The following is a 16603-nucleotide window of genomic DNA, read 5'->3' on the forward strand; positions in this document are numbered from 1 at the left end:
AAAAGCAAAATACCAAAACGAGGAGAACACAAGGGGCGAAAATCAGAGGAGGATCAACAGTATGCCACTACGAGGAGCAAGAGAAGTGTGAAAAACCCGAGGTGAAGAAACATGGGAGAAGAATACAAGGAGCAAGAAAAAAAAGCAAAATACAAAAACGAGGAGAACACAAGGGGCGAAAATCAGAGGAGGATCAACAGTATGCCACTACGAGGAGCAAGAGAAGTGTGAAAAACCCGAGGCGAAGAAACAGGGGAGAAGAATACGAGGAGCAAGAAAAAAAAAGCAAAATACAAAAACGAGGAGAACACAAGGGGCGAAAATCAGAGGAGGATCAAAAGTGTGGCACTACAAGGAGTAAGAGAAGTGTGAAAATGCTGATGCGAAGAAACAGGGGAGAAGAATACGAGGAGCAAGAAAGAAAAAGCAAAATACATAAATGAGGAGAACACAAGGGGCGAAAATCAGAGGAGGATCAACAGTATGCCACTACGAGGAGCAAGAGCAGTGTGAAAAACACGAGGCGAAGAAACAGGGGAGAAGAATACGAGGAGCAAGAAAAAAAAAGCAAAAGACACAAACGAGGAGCAGACAAGGGGGGAAAATCAGAGGAGGATCAACAGTATGCCACTACGAGGAGCAAGAGCAGTGTGAAAAACCCGAGGCGAAGAAACAGGGAAGAAGAATTCGAGGAGCAAGAAAATAAAAAGCAAAGACAAAAACGAGCAGCAGACAAGGGGGGAAAATCAGAGGAGGATCAACAGTATGCCACTACGAGGAGCAAGAGCAGCGTGAAAAACCTGAGGTGAAGAAACAGGGGAGAAGAATAGGAGGAGCAAGAAAAAAAACAGCAAAAGACAAAAACGAGGAGCAGACAAGGGGGGAAAATCAGAGGAGTATCAACAGTATGCCACTACGAGGAGCAAGAGCAGTGTGAAAAACCCGAGGCGAAGAAACAGGGGAGAAGAATACGAGGAGAAAGAAATAAAAAGCAAAAGACAAAAACGAGGAGCAGACAAGTGGGGAAAATCAGAGGAGGATCAAAAGTGTGGCACTACGAGGAGAAAGAGAAGTGTGAAAAACACGAGGAGATGAAACAGGGGAGAAAAATATAATGCCCACGTGATTGACACATAATATCCACGTGATTCCCACGTGATTCCCACATGATTCCTACGTGTTGCCCACGTGATTCCCATGTGTTGCCCACGTGTTTCCCACGTGATTCCCTCGTGATTCCCACGTGTTGCCCACGTGTTTCCAACGTGATGTGTAGGTGATACCCACGTGATTCCCACATGTTGCCCACGTGATGCCCACGTGATTCCCACGTGATGCCCACGTGATTCCCACCTGTGGCCACGTGATTCCAACGTGATTCCCACGTGATACGCACGTGATTTCCACGTGATTCCCACAAGATACCCTCGTGATTCCCACGTGATTCCCAGGTTTTGGCCACGTGAATCCCACGTGATGGCCACGTGATTCCCACGTGATTCCAAAGTGATTCCCACGTGATTCTCACGTGACACCCAGGTGATGATCACGTGATTCCCACGTGATACCCACGTGATGATCACGTAATTCCCACGTGATTCTCACGTGATTCCCACGTGATTCCCATGTGATTCCCTCGTGATGCCCACGTGATTCCCACTTGATTTTCTCGTGATTCTCACGTGATGCCCACGTGATTCCCACGTGATTCCCACGTGATGCCCACGTGATTCCCACGTGATTCCCACGTGATGCCAACGTGATACCCTCGTGATTCCCACGTGATTCTCACGTGATACCAACGTGATGATCACGTGATCCCCACGTGATTCCCACGTGATTCTCACGTGATGCCCACGTAATTCCCACGTGTTGCCCACGTGATTCCCACGTGATTCCCACGTGATGCCCACGTGATTCCCACGTGATTCCCACGTGATGCCCACGTGATTCCCACGTGATTCCCACGTGATGGCCACGTGATTCCCACCTGATGCCCACGTGATACTCGCGTGATTCCCACGTGTTGCCCACGTGATACCCACCTGATGCCGACATTATGCCCATGTGATTCCCACATGATGGCCACGTGATTCCCACGTGTTTCCCACGTGATTCCCACGTGTTGCCCACGTGATACCCACCTGATGCCCACATTATTCCCACATGATGGCCACGTGATTCCCACGTGTTGCCCACGTGATTCCCACGTGATTCCCACTTGATGCCCACGTGATTCCCACGTGACCCCAAGTGATTCTCACGTGATTCCCACGTGATTCCCACGTGATTTCCACGTGTTGCCCACGTGATGCCCACGTGATTCCCATGTGATTCCCACGTGATGCCCACGTGATTCCCACGTGACTCCCAAGTGATTCTCACGTGATGCCCACGTGAAGCCCACGTTACGCCCACGTGATGCCCAAGTGATTCCAACGGGATCAGAGAAGCATCAAAAGTGTAAAAATACGAGGAGCAAGAAAAGTGTGAAAAATACCAGGAGTAGAAAAATAGGAGAAAAATACGAGGAGCAAAAAAAAAAAAAACAAAACAAAAATATACGAGGAGCAGAAAAGGGGGGAAAATAAGAGGAGGATCAAAAGTATAAAAATACGAGGAGCTAGAAAAGTGTGAAAAAACCCAGGAGGAGAAATAGGGGAGAAAAATATGAGGAGCAAAAAAAAAAAAAAAAAACAGAAAAATACGAGGAGTAGAAAAGTGGGGAAAATAAGTGGAGCCTCAAAAGTGTGAAAATATGAGGAGAAAGAAAATTGTGAAAAACACGAGGAGCAAGAAAAGGGAAGAAACATACGAGGAGCAAAAAAAAAAAAACAGAAAAATACGAGGAGCAGAAAAGTGTGAAAAATAAGAGGAGCATGAAAAGTGTGAAAATACGAGGAACAACAAAAGTGTGAAAAACCTGAGGTTAAGAAAAAGGGGAGAAGAATACGAGGAGCAAGAAAAAAAAAGCAAAATTCAAAAACGAGGAGAACACAAGGGGCGAAAATCAGAGGAGGATCAACAGTATGCCACTACGAGGAGCAAGAGAAGTGTGAAAAACCCGAGGCGAAGAAACAGGGGAGAAGAATACGACGAGCAAGAAAAAAAAAGCAAAATACAAAAACGAGGAGAACACAAGGGGCGAAAATCAGAGGAGGATAAACAGTATGCCAATACGTGGAGTAAGAGAAGTGTGAAAAACCCAAGGCGAAGAAACAGGGGAGAAGAATACGAGGAGCAAGAAAAAAAAAGCAAAATACAAAAACGAGGAGAACACAAGGGGCGAAAATCAGAGGAGGATCAACAGTATGCCACTACGTGGAGTAAGAGAAGTGTGAAAAACCCGAGGCGAAGAAACAGGGGAGAAGAATACGAGGAGCAAGAAAAAAAAAGCAAAATACAAAAACGAGGAGAACACAAGGGGCGAAAATCAGAGGAGGATCCAAAGTGTGGCACTACGTGGAGTAAGAGAAGTGTGAAAAACCCGAGGCGAAGAAACAGGGGAGAAGAATACGAGGAGCAAGAAAAAAAAAGCAAAATACAAAAACGAGGAGAACACAAGGGGCGAAAATCAGAGGAGGATCCAAAGTGTGGCACTACGAGGAGTAAGAGAAGTGTGAAAAACCCGAGGCGAAGAAACAGGGGAGAAGAATACGAGGAGCACGAAAAAAAAAGCAAAATACAAAAACGAGGAGAACACAAGGGGAGAAAATCAGAGGAGGATCAACAGTATGCCACTACGAGGAGCAAGAGAAGTGTGAAAAACCCGAGGTGAAGAAACAGGGGAGAAGAATACGAGGAGCAAGAAAAAAAAAGCAAAATACAAAAACGAGGAGAACACAAGGGGCGAAAATCAGAGGAGGATCCAAAGTGTGGCACTTCATGGAGTAAGAGAAGTGTGAAAAACCCGAGGCGAAGAAACAGGGGAGAAGAATACGAGGAGCAAGAAAAAAAAAGCAAAATACAAAAACGAGGAGAACACAAGGGGCGAAAATCAGAGGAGGATCCAAAGTGTGGCACTACGTGGAGTAAGAGAAGTGTGAAAAACCCGAGGCGAAGAAACAGGGGAGAAGAATACGAGGAGCAAGAAAAAAAAAGCAAAATACAAAAACGAGGAGAACACAAGGGGAGAAAATCAGAGGAGGATCCAAAGTGTGGCACTACGAGGAGTAAGAGAAGTGTGAAAAACCCGAGGCGAAGAAACACAGGAGAAGAATACGAGGAGCAAGAAAAAAAAAGCAAAATACAAAAACGAGGAGAACACAAGGGGAGAAAATCAGAGGAGGATCAACAGTATGCCACTACGAGGAGCAAGAGAAGTGTGAAAAACCCGAGGCGAAGAAACAGGGGAGAAGAATACGAGGAGCAAGAAAAAAAAAGCAAAATACAAAAACGAGGAGAACACAAGGGGAGAAAATCAGAGGAGGATCCAAAGTGTGGCACTTCATGGAGTAAGAGAAGTGTGAAAAACCCGAGGCGAAGAAACAGGGGAGAAGAATACGAGGAGCAAGAAAAAAAAAGGCAAAATACAAAAACGAGGAGAACACAAGGGGCGAAAATCAGAGGAGGATCAACAGTATGCCACTACGTGGAGTAAGAGAAGTGTGAAAAACCCGAGGCGAAGAAACAGGGGAGAAGAATACGAGGAGTAAGAAAAAAAAAGCAAAATACAAAAACGAGGAGAACACAAGGGGCGAAAATCAGAGGAGGATCAACAGTATGCCACTACGTGGAGTAAGAGAAGTGTGAAAAACCCGAGGCGAAGAAACAGGGGAGAAGAATACGAGGAGCAAGAAAAAAAAAGCAAAATACAAAAACGAGGAGAACACAAGGGGCGAAAATCAGAGGAGGATCAAAAGTGTGGCACTACGTGGAGTAAGAGAAGTGTGAAAAACCCGAGGCGAAGAAACAGGGGAGAAGAATACGAGGAGCAAGAAAAAAAAAGCAAAATACAAAAACGAGGAGAACACAAGGGGCGAAAATCAGAGGAGGATCAACAGTATGCCTCTACGTGGAGTAAGAGAAGTGTGAAAAACCCGAGGCGAAGAAACAGGGGAGAAGAATACGAGGAGCAAGAAAAAAAAAAGCAAAATACAAAAACGAGGAGAACACAAGGGGCGAAAATCAGAGGAGGATCAACAGTATGCCACTACGAGGAGCAAGAGAAGTGTGAAAAACCCGAGGCGAAGAAACAGGGGAGAAGAATACGAGGAGCAAGAAAAAAAAAGCAAAATACAAAAACGAGGAGAACACAAGGGGCGAAAATCAGAGGAGGATCAACAGTATGCCACTACGTGGAGTAAGAGAAGTGTGAAAAACCCGAGGCGAAGAAACAGGGGAGAAGAATACGAGGAGCAAGAAAAAAAAAGCAAAATACAAAAACGAGGAGAACACAAGGGGCGAAAATCAGAGGAGGATCAAAAGTGTGGCACTACGTGGAGTAAGAGAAGTGTGAAAAACGCGAGGCGAAGAAACAGGGGAGAAGAATACGAGGAGCAAGAAAAAAAAAGCAAAATACAAAAACGAGGAGAACACAAGGGGCGAAAATCAGAGGAGGATCAACAGTATGCCTCTACGTGGAGTAAGAGAAGTGTGAAAAACCCGAGGCGAAGAAACAGGGGAGAAGAATACGAGGAGCAAGAAAAAAAAAGCAAAATACAAAAACGAGGAGAACACAAGTGGCGAAAATCACAGGAGGATCAAAAGTGTGGCTCTACGTGGAGTAAGAGAAGTGTGAAAAACCCGAGGCGAAGAAACAGGGGAGAAGAATACGAGGAGCAAGAAAAAAAAAGTAAAATACAAAAACGAGGAGAACACAAGGGGCGAAAATCAGAGGAGGATCAAAAGTGTGGCACTACGTGGAGTAAGAGAAGTGTGAAAAACCCGAGGCGAAGAAACAGGGGAGAAGAATACGAGGAGCAAGAAAAAAAAAGCAAAATACAAAAACGAGGAGAACACAAGGGGCGAAAATCAGAGGAGGATCAACACTATGCCACTACGAGGAGCAAGAGAAGTGTGAAAAACCCGAGGCGAAGAAACAGGGGAGAAGAATACGAGGAGCAAGAAAAAAAAAGCAAAATACAAAAACGAGGAGAACACAAGGGGCGAAAATCAGAGGAGGATCAACAGTATGCCACTACGTAGAGTAAGAGAAGTGTGAAAAACCCGAGGCAAAGAAACAGGGGAGAAGAATACGAGGAGCAAGAAAAAAAAAGCAAAATACAAAAACGAGGAGAACACAAGGGGCGAAAATCAGAGGAGGATCAAAAGTGTGGCACTACGTGGAGTAAGAGAAGTGTGAAAAACCCGAGGCGAAGAAACAGGGGAGAAGAATACGAGGAGCAAGAAAAAAAAAGCAAAATACAAAAACGAGGAGAACACAAGGGGCGAAAATCAGAGGAGGATCAACAGTATGCCACTACGTGGAGTAAGAGAAGTGTGAAAAACCCGAGGCGAAGAAACAGGGGAGAAGAATACGAGGAGCAAGAAAAAAAAAGCAAAATACAAAAACGAGGAGAACACAAGGGGCGAAAATCAGAGGAGGATCAAAAGTGTGGCACTACGAGGAGCAAGAGAAGTGTGAAAAACCCGAGGCGAAGAAACGGCGGAGAAGAATACGAGGAGCAAGAAAAAAAAAGCAAAATACAAAAACGAGGAGAACACAAGGGGCGAAAATCAGAGGAGGATCAACAGTATGCCACTACGAGGAGCAAGAGAAGTGTGAAAAACGCGAGGCGAAGAAACAGGGGAGAAGAATACGAGGAGCAAGAAACAAAAAGCAAAATACAAAAACGAGGAGAACACAAGGGGCGAAAATCAGAGGAGGATCAAAAGTGTGGCACTACGTGGAGTAAGAGAAGTGTGAAAAATCCGAGGCAAAGAAACAGGGGAGAAAAATACGAGGAGCAAGAAAAAAAAGCAAAATACAAAAACGAGGAGAACACAAGGGGCGAAAATCAGAGGAGGATCAACAGTATGCCACTACGAGGAGCAAGAGATGTGTGAAAAACCCGAGGCGAAGAAACAGGGTAGAAGAATACGAGGAGCAAGAAAAAAAAAGCAAAATACAAAAACGAGGAGAACACAAGGGGCGAAAATCAGAGGAGGATCAAAAGTGTGGCACTACGTGGAGTAAGAGAAGTGTGAAAAACCCGAGGCGAAGAAACAGGGTAGAAGAATACGAGGAGCAAGAAAAAAAAAGCAAAATACCAAAACGAGGAGAACACAAGGGGCGAAAATCAGAGGAGGATCAACAGTATGCCACTACGAGGAGCAAGAGAAGTGTGAAAAACCCGAGGCGAAGAAACAGGGTAGAAGAATACGAGGAGCAAGAAAAAAAAAGCAAAATACAAAAACGAGGAGAACACAAGGGGCGAAAATCAGAGGAGGATCAAAAGTGTGGCACTACGTGGAGTAAGAGAAGTGTGAAAAACCCGAGGCGAAGAAACAGGGGAGAAGAATACGAGGAGCAAGAAAAAAAAAGCAAAATACAAAAACGAGGAGAACACAAGGGGCGAAAATCAGATGAGGATCCAAAGTGTGGCACTACGTGGAGTAAGAGAATTATGAAAAACCCGAGGCGAAGAAACAGGGGAGAAGAATACGAGGAGCAAGAAAAAAAAAGCAAAATACAAAAACGAGGAGAACACAAGGGGCGAAAATCAGAGGAGGATCAAAAGTGTGGCACTACGTGGAGTAAGAGAAGTGTGAAAAACCCGAGGCGAAGAAACAGGGGAGAAGAATACGAGGAGCAAGAAAAAAAAAGCAAAATACAAAAACGAGGAGAACACAAGGGGCGAAAATCACAGGAGGATCAACACTATGCCACTACGAGGAGCAAGAGAAGTGTGAAAAACCCGAGGCGAAGAAACAGGGGAGAAGAATACGAGGAGCAAGAAAAAAAAAGCAAAATACAAAAACGAGGAGAACACAAGGGGCGAAAATCAGAGGAGGATCAAAAGTGTGGCACTACGTGGAGTAAGAGAAGTGTGAAAAACCCGAGGCGAAGAAACAGGGGAGAAGAATACGAGGAGCAAGAAAAAAAAAGCAAAATACAAAAACGAGGAGAACACAAGGGGCGAAAATCAGAGGAGGATCAACACTATGCCACTACGAGGAGCAAGAGAAGTGTGAAAAACCCGAGGCGAAGAAACAGGGGAGAAGAATACGAGGAGCAAGAAAAAAAAAGCAAAATACAAAAACGAGGAGAACACAAGGGGCGAAAATCAGAGGAGGATCAACAGTATGCCACTACGTGGAGTAAGAGAAGTGTGAAAAACCCGAGGCAAAGAAACAGGGGAGAAGAATACGAGGAGCAAGAAAAAAAAAGCAAAATACAAAAACGAGGAGAACACAAGGGGCGAAAATCAGAGGAGGATCAAAAGTGTGGCACTACGTGGAGTAAGAGAAGTGTGAAAAACCCGAGGCGAAGAAACAGGGGAGAAGAATACGAGGAGCAAGAAAAAAAAAGCAAAATACAAAAACGAGGAGAACACAAGGGGCGAAAATCAGAGGAGGATCAAAAGTGTGGCACTACGAGGAGCAAGAGAAGTGTGAAAAACCCGAGGCGAAGAAACGGCGGAGAAGAATACGAGGAGCAAGAAAAAAAAAGCAAAATACAAAAACGAGGAGAACACAAGGGGCGAAAATCAGAGGAGGATCAACAGTATGCCACTACGAGGAGCAAGAGAAGTGTGAAAAACGCGAGGCGAAGAAACAGGGGAGAAGAATACGAGGAGCAAGAAAAAAAAAGCAAAATACAAAAACGAGGAGAACACAAGGGGCGAAAATCAGAGGAGGATCAAAAGTGTGGCACTACGTGGAGTAAGAGAAGTGTGAAAAATCCGAGGCGAAGAAACAGGGGAGAAGAATACGAGGAGCAAGAAAAAAAAGCAAAATACAAAAACGAGGAGAACACAAGGGGCGAAAATCAGAGGAGGATCAACAGTATGCCACTACGAGGAGCAAGAGATGTGTGAAAAACCCGAGGCGAAGAAACAGGGGAGAAGAATACGAGGAGCAAGAAAAAAAAAGCAAAATACAAAAACGAGGAGAACACAAGGGGCGAAAATCAGAGGAGGATCAAAAGTGTGGCACGACGTGGAGTAAGAGAGGTGTGAAAAACCCGAGGTGAAGAAACAGGGGAGAAGAATACGAGGAGCAAGAAAAAAAAAGCAAAATACAAAAACGAGGAGAACACAAGGGGCGAAAATCAGAGGAGGATCAACAGTATGCCACTACGAGGAGCAAGAGAAGTGTGAAAAACCCGAGGCGAAGAAACAGGGGAGAAGAATACGAGGAGCAAGAAAAAAAAAGCAAAATACAAAAACGAGGAGAACACAAGGGGCGAAAATCAGAGGAGGATCAAAAGTGTGGCACTACGTGGAGTAAGAGAAGTGTGAAAAACCCGAGGCGAAGAAACAGGGGAGAAGAATACGAGGAGCAAGAAAAAAAAAGCAAAATACAAAAACGAGGAGAACACAAGGGGCGAAAATCAGAGGAGGATCAAAAGTGTGGCACTACAAGGAGCAAGAGCAGTGTGAAAAACCCGAGGCGAAGAAACAGGGGAGAAGAATACGAGGAGCAAGAAAAAAAAAGCAAAATACAAAAACGAGGAGAACACAAGGGGCGAAAATCAGAGGAGGATCAAAAGTGTGGCACTACGTGGAGCAAGAGAAGTGTGAAAAACCCGAGGCGAAGAAACAGGGGAGAAGAATACGAGGAGCAAGAAAAAAAAAGCAAAATACAAAAACGAGGAGAACACAAGGGGCGAAAATCAGAGGAGGATCAACAGTATGCCACTACGAGGAGCAAGAGAAGTGTGAAAAACCCGAGGCGAAGAAACAGGGGAGAAGAATACGAGGAGCAAGAAAAAAAAAAGCAAAATACAAAAACGAGGAGAACACAAGGGGCGAAAATCAGAGGAGGATCAAAAGTGTGGCACTACAAGGAGCAAGAGCAGTGTGAAAATCTTGGTGCGAAGAAACAGGGGAGAAGAATAAAAGGAGCAAGAAAAAAAAAGCAAAATACAAAAACGAGGAGAACACAAGGGGCGAAAATCAGAGGAGGATCAAAAGTGTGGCACTACGTGGAGTAAGAGAAGTGTGAAAAACCCGAGGCGAAGAAACAGGGGAGAAGAATACGAGGAGCAAGAAAAAAAAAGCAAAATACAAAAACGAGGAGAACACAAGGGGCGAAAATCAGAGGAGGATCAAAAGTGTGGCACTACGTGGAGTAAGAGAAGTGTGAAAAACCCGAGGCGAAGAAACAGGGGAGAAGAATACGAGGAGCAAGAAAAAAAAAGCAAAATACAAAAACGAGGAGAACACAAGGGGCGAAAATCAGAGGAGGATCAACAGTATGCCACTACGTGGAGTAAGAGAAGTGTGAAAAACCCGAGGCAAAGAAACAGGGGAGAAGAATACGAGGAGCAAGAAAAAAAAAGCAAAATACAAAAACGAGGAGAACACAAGGGGCGAAAATCAGAGGAGGATCAAAAGTGTGGCACTACGTGGAGTAAGAGAAGTGTGAAAAACCCGAGGCGAAGAAACAGGGGAGAAGAATACGAGGAGCAAGAAAAAAAAAGCAAAATACAAAAACGAGGAGAACACAAGGGGCGAAAATCAGAGGAGGATCAAAAGTGTGGCACTACGAGGAGCAAGAGAAGTGTGAAAAACCCGAGGCGAAGAAACGGCGGAGAAGAATACGAGGAGCAAGAAAAAAAAAGCAAAATACAAAAACGAGGAGAACACAAGGGGCGAAAATCAGAGGAGGATCAACAGTATGCCACTACGAGGAGCAAGAGAAGTGTGAAAAACGCGAGGCGAAGAAACAGGGGAGAAGAATACGAGGAGCAAGAAAAAAAAAGCAAAATACAAAAACGAGGAGAACACAAGGGGCGAAAATCAGAGGAGGATCAAAAGTGTGGCACTACGTGGAGTAAGAGAAGTGTGAAAAATCCGAGGCGAAGAAACAGGGGAGAAGAATACGAGGAGCAAGAAAAAAAAGCAAAATACAAAAACGAGAACACAAGGGGCGAAAATCAGAGGAGGATCAACAGTATGCCACTACGAGGAGCAAGAGATGTGTGAAAAACCCGAGGCGAAGAAACAGGGGAGAAGAATACGAGGAGCAAGAAAAAAAAAGCAAAATACAAAAACGAGGAGAACACAAGGGGCGAAAATCAGAGGAGGATCAAAAGTGTGGCACTACGTGGAGTAAGAGAAGTGTGAAAAACCCGAGGCGAAGAAACAGGGGAGAAGAATACGAGGAGCAAGAAAAAAAAAGCAAAATACCAAAACGAGGAGAACACAAGGGGCGAAAATCAGAGGAGGATCAACAGTATGCCACTACGAGGAGCAAGAGAAGTGTGAAAAACCCGAGGCGAAGAAACAGGGTAGAAGAATACGAGGAGCAAGAAAAAAAAAGCAAAATACAAAAACGAGGAGAACACAAGGGGCGAAAATCAGAGGAGGATCAAAAGTGTGGCACTACGTGGAGTAAGAGAAGTGTGAAAAACCCGAGGCGAAGAAACAGGGGAGAAGAATACGAGGAGCAAGAAAAAAAAAGCAAAATACAAAAACGAGGAGAACACAAGGGGCGAAAATCAGATGAGGATCCAAAGTGTGGCACTACGTGGAGTAAGAGAATTATGAAAAACCCGAGGCGAAGAAACAGGGGAGAAGAATACGAGGAGCAAGAAAAAAAAAGCAAAATACAAAAACGAGGAGAACACAAGGGGCGAAAATCAGAGGAGGATCAAAAGTGTGGCACTACGTGGAGTAAGAGAAGTGTGAAAAACCCGAGGTGAAGAAACAGGGGAGAAGAATACGAGGAGCAAGAAAAAAAAAGCAAAATACAAAAACGAGGAGAACACAAGGGGCGAAAATCAGAGGAGGATCAACAGTATGCCACTACGAGGAGCAAGAGAATTGTGAAAAACCCGAGGCGAAGAAACAGGGTAGAAGAATACGAGGAGCAAGAAAAAAAAAGCAAAATACAAAAACGAGGAGAACACAAGGGGAGAAAATCAGAGGAGGATCCAAAGTGTGGCACTACGTGGAGTAAGAGAAGTGTGAAAAACCCGAGGCGAAGAAACAGGGGAGAAGAATACGAGGAGCAAGAAAAAAAAAGCAAAATACAAAAACGAGGAGAACACAAGGGGCGAAAATCAGAGGAGGATCAAAAGTGTGGCACGACGTGGAGTAAGAGAGGTGTGAAAAACCCGAGGTGAAGAAACAGGGGAGAAGAATACGAGGAGCAAGAAAAAAAAAGCAAAATACAAAAACGAGGAGAACACAAGGGGCGAAAATCAGAGGAGGATCAACAGTATGCCACTACGAGGAGCAAGAGAAGTGTGAAAAACCCGAGGCGAAGAAACAGGGGAGAAGAATACGAGGAGCAAGAAAAAAAAAGCAAAATACAAAAACGAGGAGAACACAAGGGGCGAAAATCAGAGGAGGATCAAAAGTGTGGCACTACGAGGAGCAAGAGAAGTGTGAAAAACCCGAGGCGAAGAAACAGGGGAGAAGAATACGAGGAGCAAGAAAAAAAAAGCAAAATACAAAAACGAGGAGAACACAAGGGGCGAAAATCAGAGGAGGATCAAAAGTGTGGCACTACAAGGAGCAAGAGCAGTGTGAAAAACCCGAGGCGAAGAAACAGGGGAGAAGAATACGAGGAGCAAGAAAAAAAAGCAAAATACAAAAACGAGGAGAACACAAGGGGCGAAAATCAGAGGAGGATCAAAAGTGTGGCACTACAAGGAGCAAGAGAAGTGTGAAAAACCCGAGACGAAGAAACCGGCGAGAAGAATACGGGGAGCAAGAAAAAAAAAAGCAAAATACAAAAACGAGGAGAACACAAGGGGCGAAAATCAGAGGAGGATCAACAGTATGCCACTACGAGGAGCAAGAGAAGTGTGAAAAACCCGAGGCGAAGAAACAGGGGAGAAGAATACGAGGAGCAAGAAAAAAAAAAGCAAAATACAAAAACGAGGAGAACACAAGGGGCGAAAATCAGAGGAGGATCAAAAGTGTGGCACTACAAGGAGCAAGAGCAGTGTGAAAATCTTGGTGCGAAGAAACAGGGGAGAAGAATAAAAGGAGCAAGAAAAAAAAAGCAAAATACAAAAACGAGGAGAACACAAGGGGCGAAAATCAGAGGAGGATCAAAATTGTGGCACTACAAGGAGCAAGAGTAGTGTGAAAAACCCGATGCGAAGAAACAGGGGAGAAGAATACGGGGAGCAAGAAAAAAAAAGCAAAATACAAAAACGAGGAGAACACAAGGGGCGAAAATCAGAGGAGGATCAACAGTACGCCACTACGAGGAGCAAGAGAAGTGTGAAAAACCCGAGGTGAAGAAACAGGGGAGAAGAATACGAGGAGCAAGAAAAAAAAAGCAAAATACAAAAACGAGGAGAACACAAGGGGCGAAAATCAGAGGAGGATCAAAAGTGTGGCACTACGTGGAGTAAGAGAAGTGTGAAAAACCCGAGGCGAAGAAACAGGGGAGAAGAATACGAGGAGCAAGAAAAAAAAAGCAAAATACAAAAACGAGGAGAACACAAGGGGCGAAAATCAGAGGAGGATCAAAAGTGTGGCACTACGTGGAGTAAGAGAAGGGTGAAAAACCCGAGGTGAAGAAACAGGGGAGAAGAATACGAGGAGCAAGAAAAAAAAAGCAAAATACAAAAACGAGGAGAACACAAGGGGCGAAAATCAGAGGAGGATCAACAGTATGCCACTACGTGGAGTAAGAGAAGTGTGAAAAACACGAGGCGAAGAAACAGGGGAGAAGAATACGAGGAGCAAGTAAAAAAAAGCAAAATACAAAAACGAGGAGAACACAAGGGGCGAAAATCAGAGGAGGATCAAAAGTGTGGCACTACGTGGAGTAAGAGAAGTGTGAAAAATCCGAGGCGAAGAAACAGGGGAGACGAATACGAGGAGTAAGAAAAAAAAAGCAAAATACAAAAACGAGGAGAACACAAGGGGCGAAAATCAGAGGAGGATCAGCAGTATGCCACTACGAGGAGCAAGAGAAGTGTGAAAAACCCGAGGCGAAGAAACAGGGGAGAAGAATACGAGGAGCAAGAAAAAAAAAGCAAAATACAAAAACGAGGAGAACACAAGTGGCGAAAATCAGAGGAGGATCAAAAGTGTGGCACTACGTGGAGTAAGAGAAGTGTGAAAAATCCAAGGCGAAGAAACAGGGGAGAAGAATACGAGGAGCAAGAAAAAAAAAGCAAAATACAAAAACGAGGAGAACACAAGGGGCGAAAATCAGAGGAGGATCAACAGTATGCCACTACGAGGAGCAAGAGAAGTGTGAAAAACCCGAGGCGAAGAAACAGGGGAGAAGAATACGAGGAGCAAGAAAAAAAAAGCAAAATACAAAAACGAGGAGAACACAAGGGGCGAAAATCAGAGGAGGATCAACAGTATGCCACTACGAGGAGCAAGAGAAGTGTGAAAAACCCGAGGCGAAGAAACAGGGGAGAAGAATACGAGGAGCAAGAAAAAAAAAGCAAAATACAAAAACGAGGAGAACACAAGGGGCGAAAATCAGAGGAGGATCAAAAGTGTGGCACTACGAGGAGCAAGAGAAGTGTGAAAAACCCGAGGCGAAGAAACAGGGGAGAAGAATACGAGGAGCAAGAAAAAAAAAGCAAAATACAAAAATGAGGAGAACACAAGGGGCGAAAATCAGAGGAGAATCAAAAGTGTGGCAATACAAGGAGCAAGAGAAGTGTGAAAAACCCGAGGCGAAGAAACAGGGGAGAAGAATACGAGGAGCAAGAAAAAAAAAGCAAAATACAAAAACGAGGAGAACACAAGGGGCGAAAATCAGAGGAGGATCAAAAGTGTGGCACTACGTGGAGTAAGAGAAGTGTGAAAAACCCGAGGCGAAGAAACAGGGGAGAAGAATACGAGGAGCAAGAAAAAAAAAGCAAAATACAAAAACGAGGAGAACACAAGGGGCGAAAATCAGAGGAGGATCAACAGTATGCCACTACGAGGAGCAAGAGAATTGTGAAAAACCCGAGGTGAAGAAACAGGGTAGAAGAATACGAGGAGCAAGAAAAAAAAAGCAAAATACAAAAACGAGGAGAACACAAGGGGAGAAAATCAGAGGAGGATCCAAAGTGTGGCACTACGTGGAGTAAGAGAAGTGTGAAAAACCCGAGGCGAAGAAACAGGGGAGAAGAATACGAGGAGCAAGAAAAAAAAAGCAAAATACAAAAACGAGGAGAACACAAGGGGCGAAAATCAGAGGAGGATCAAAAGTGTGGCACGACGTGGAGTAAGAGAGGTGTGAAAAACCCGAGGTGAAGAAACAGGGGAGAAGAATACGAGGAGTAAGAAAAAAAAAGCAAAACACAAAAACGAGGAGAACTCAAGGGGCGAAAATCAGAGGAGGATCAACAGTATGCCACTACGAGGAGCAAGAGAAGTGTGAAAAACCCGAGGCGAAGAAACAGGGGAGAAAAATACGAGGAGCAAGAAAAAAAAAGCAAAATACAAAAACGAGGAGAACACAAGTGGCGAAAATCAGAGGAGGATCAAAAGTGTGGCACTACGTGGAGTAAGAGAAGTGTGAAAAATCCGAGGCGAAGAAACAGGGGAGAAGAATACGAGGAGCAAGAGAAAAAAAGCAAAATACAAAAACGAGGAGAACACAAGGGGCGAAAATCAGAGGAGGATCAACAGTATGCCACTACGAGGAGCAAGAGAAGTGTGAAAAACCCGAGGCGAAGAAACAGGGGAGAAGAATACGAGGAGCAAGAAAAAAAAAGCAAAATACAAAAACGAGGAGAACACAAGGGGCGAAAATCAGAGGAGGATCAACAGTATGCCACTACGAGGAGCAAGAGAAGTGTGAAAAACCCGAGGCGAAGAAACAGGGGAGAAGAATACGAGGAGCAAGAAAAAAAAAGCAAAATACAAAAACGAGGAGAACACAAGGGGCGAAAATCAGAGGAGGATCAAAAGTGTGGCACTACGAGGAGCAAGAGAAGTGTGAAAAACCCGAGGCGAAGAAACAGGGGAGAAGAATACGAGGAGCAAGAAAAAAAAAGCAAAATACAAAAATGAGGAGAACACAAGGGGCGAAAATCAGAGGAGAATCAAAAGTGTGGCAATACGAGTAGCAAGAGAAGTGTGAAAAACCCGAGGCGAAGAAACAGGGGAGAAGAATACGAGGAGCAAGAAAAAAAAAGCAAAATACAAAAACGAGGAGAACACAAGGGGCGAAAATCAGAGGAGGATCAACAGTATGCCACTACGAGGAGCAAGAGACGTGTGAAACCCGACGCAAAGAAACAGGGGAGAAGAATACGAGGAGCAAGAAAAAAAAAGCAAAATACAAAAACGAGGAGAACACAAGGGGCGAAAATCAGAGGAGGATCAAAAGTGTGGCACTACAAGGAGCAAGAGCAGTGTGAAAAACCCGAGGCGAAGAAACAGGGGAGAAGAATACGAGGAGCAAGAAAAAAAAGCAAAATACAAAAACGAGGAGAACACAAGGGGCGAAAATCAGAGGAGGATCAAAAGTGTGGCACTACAAGGAGCAAGAGAAGTGTGAAAAACCCGAGACG

Source organism: Cervus elaphus, unplaced genomic scaffold, assembly GCF_910594005.1.
Source record: "Cervus elaphus unplaced genomic scaffold, mCerEla1.1, whole genome shotgun sequence".
Classification (NCBI taxonomy): Eukaryota; Metazoa; Chordata; class Mammalia; order Artiodactyla; family Cervidae; genus Cervus; species Cervus elaphus.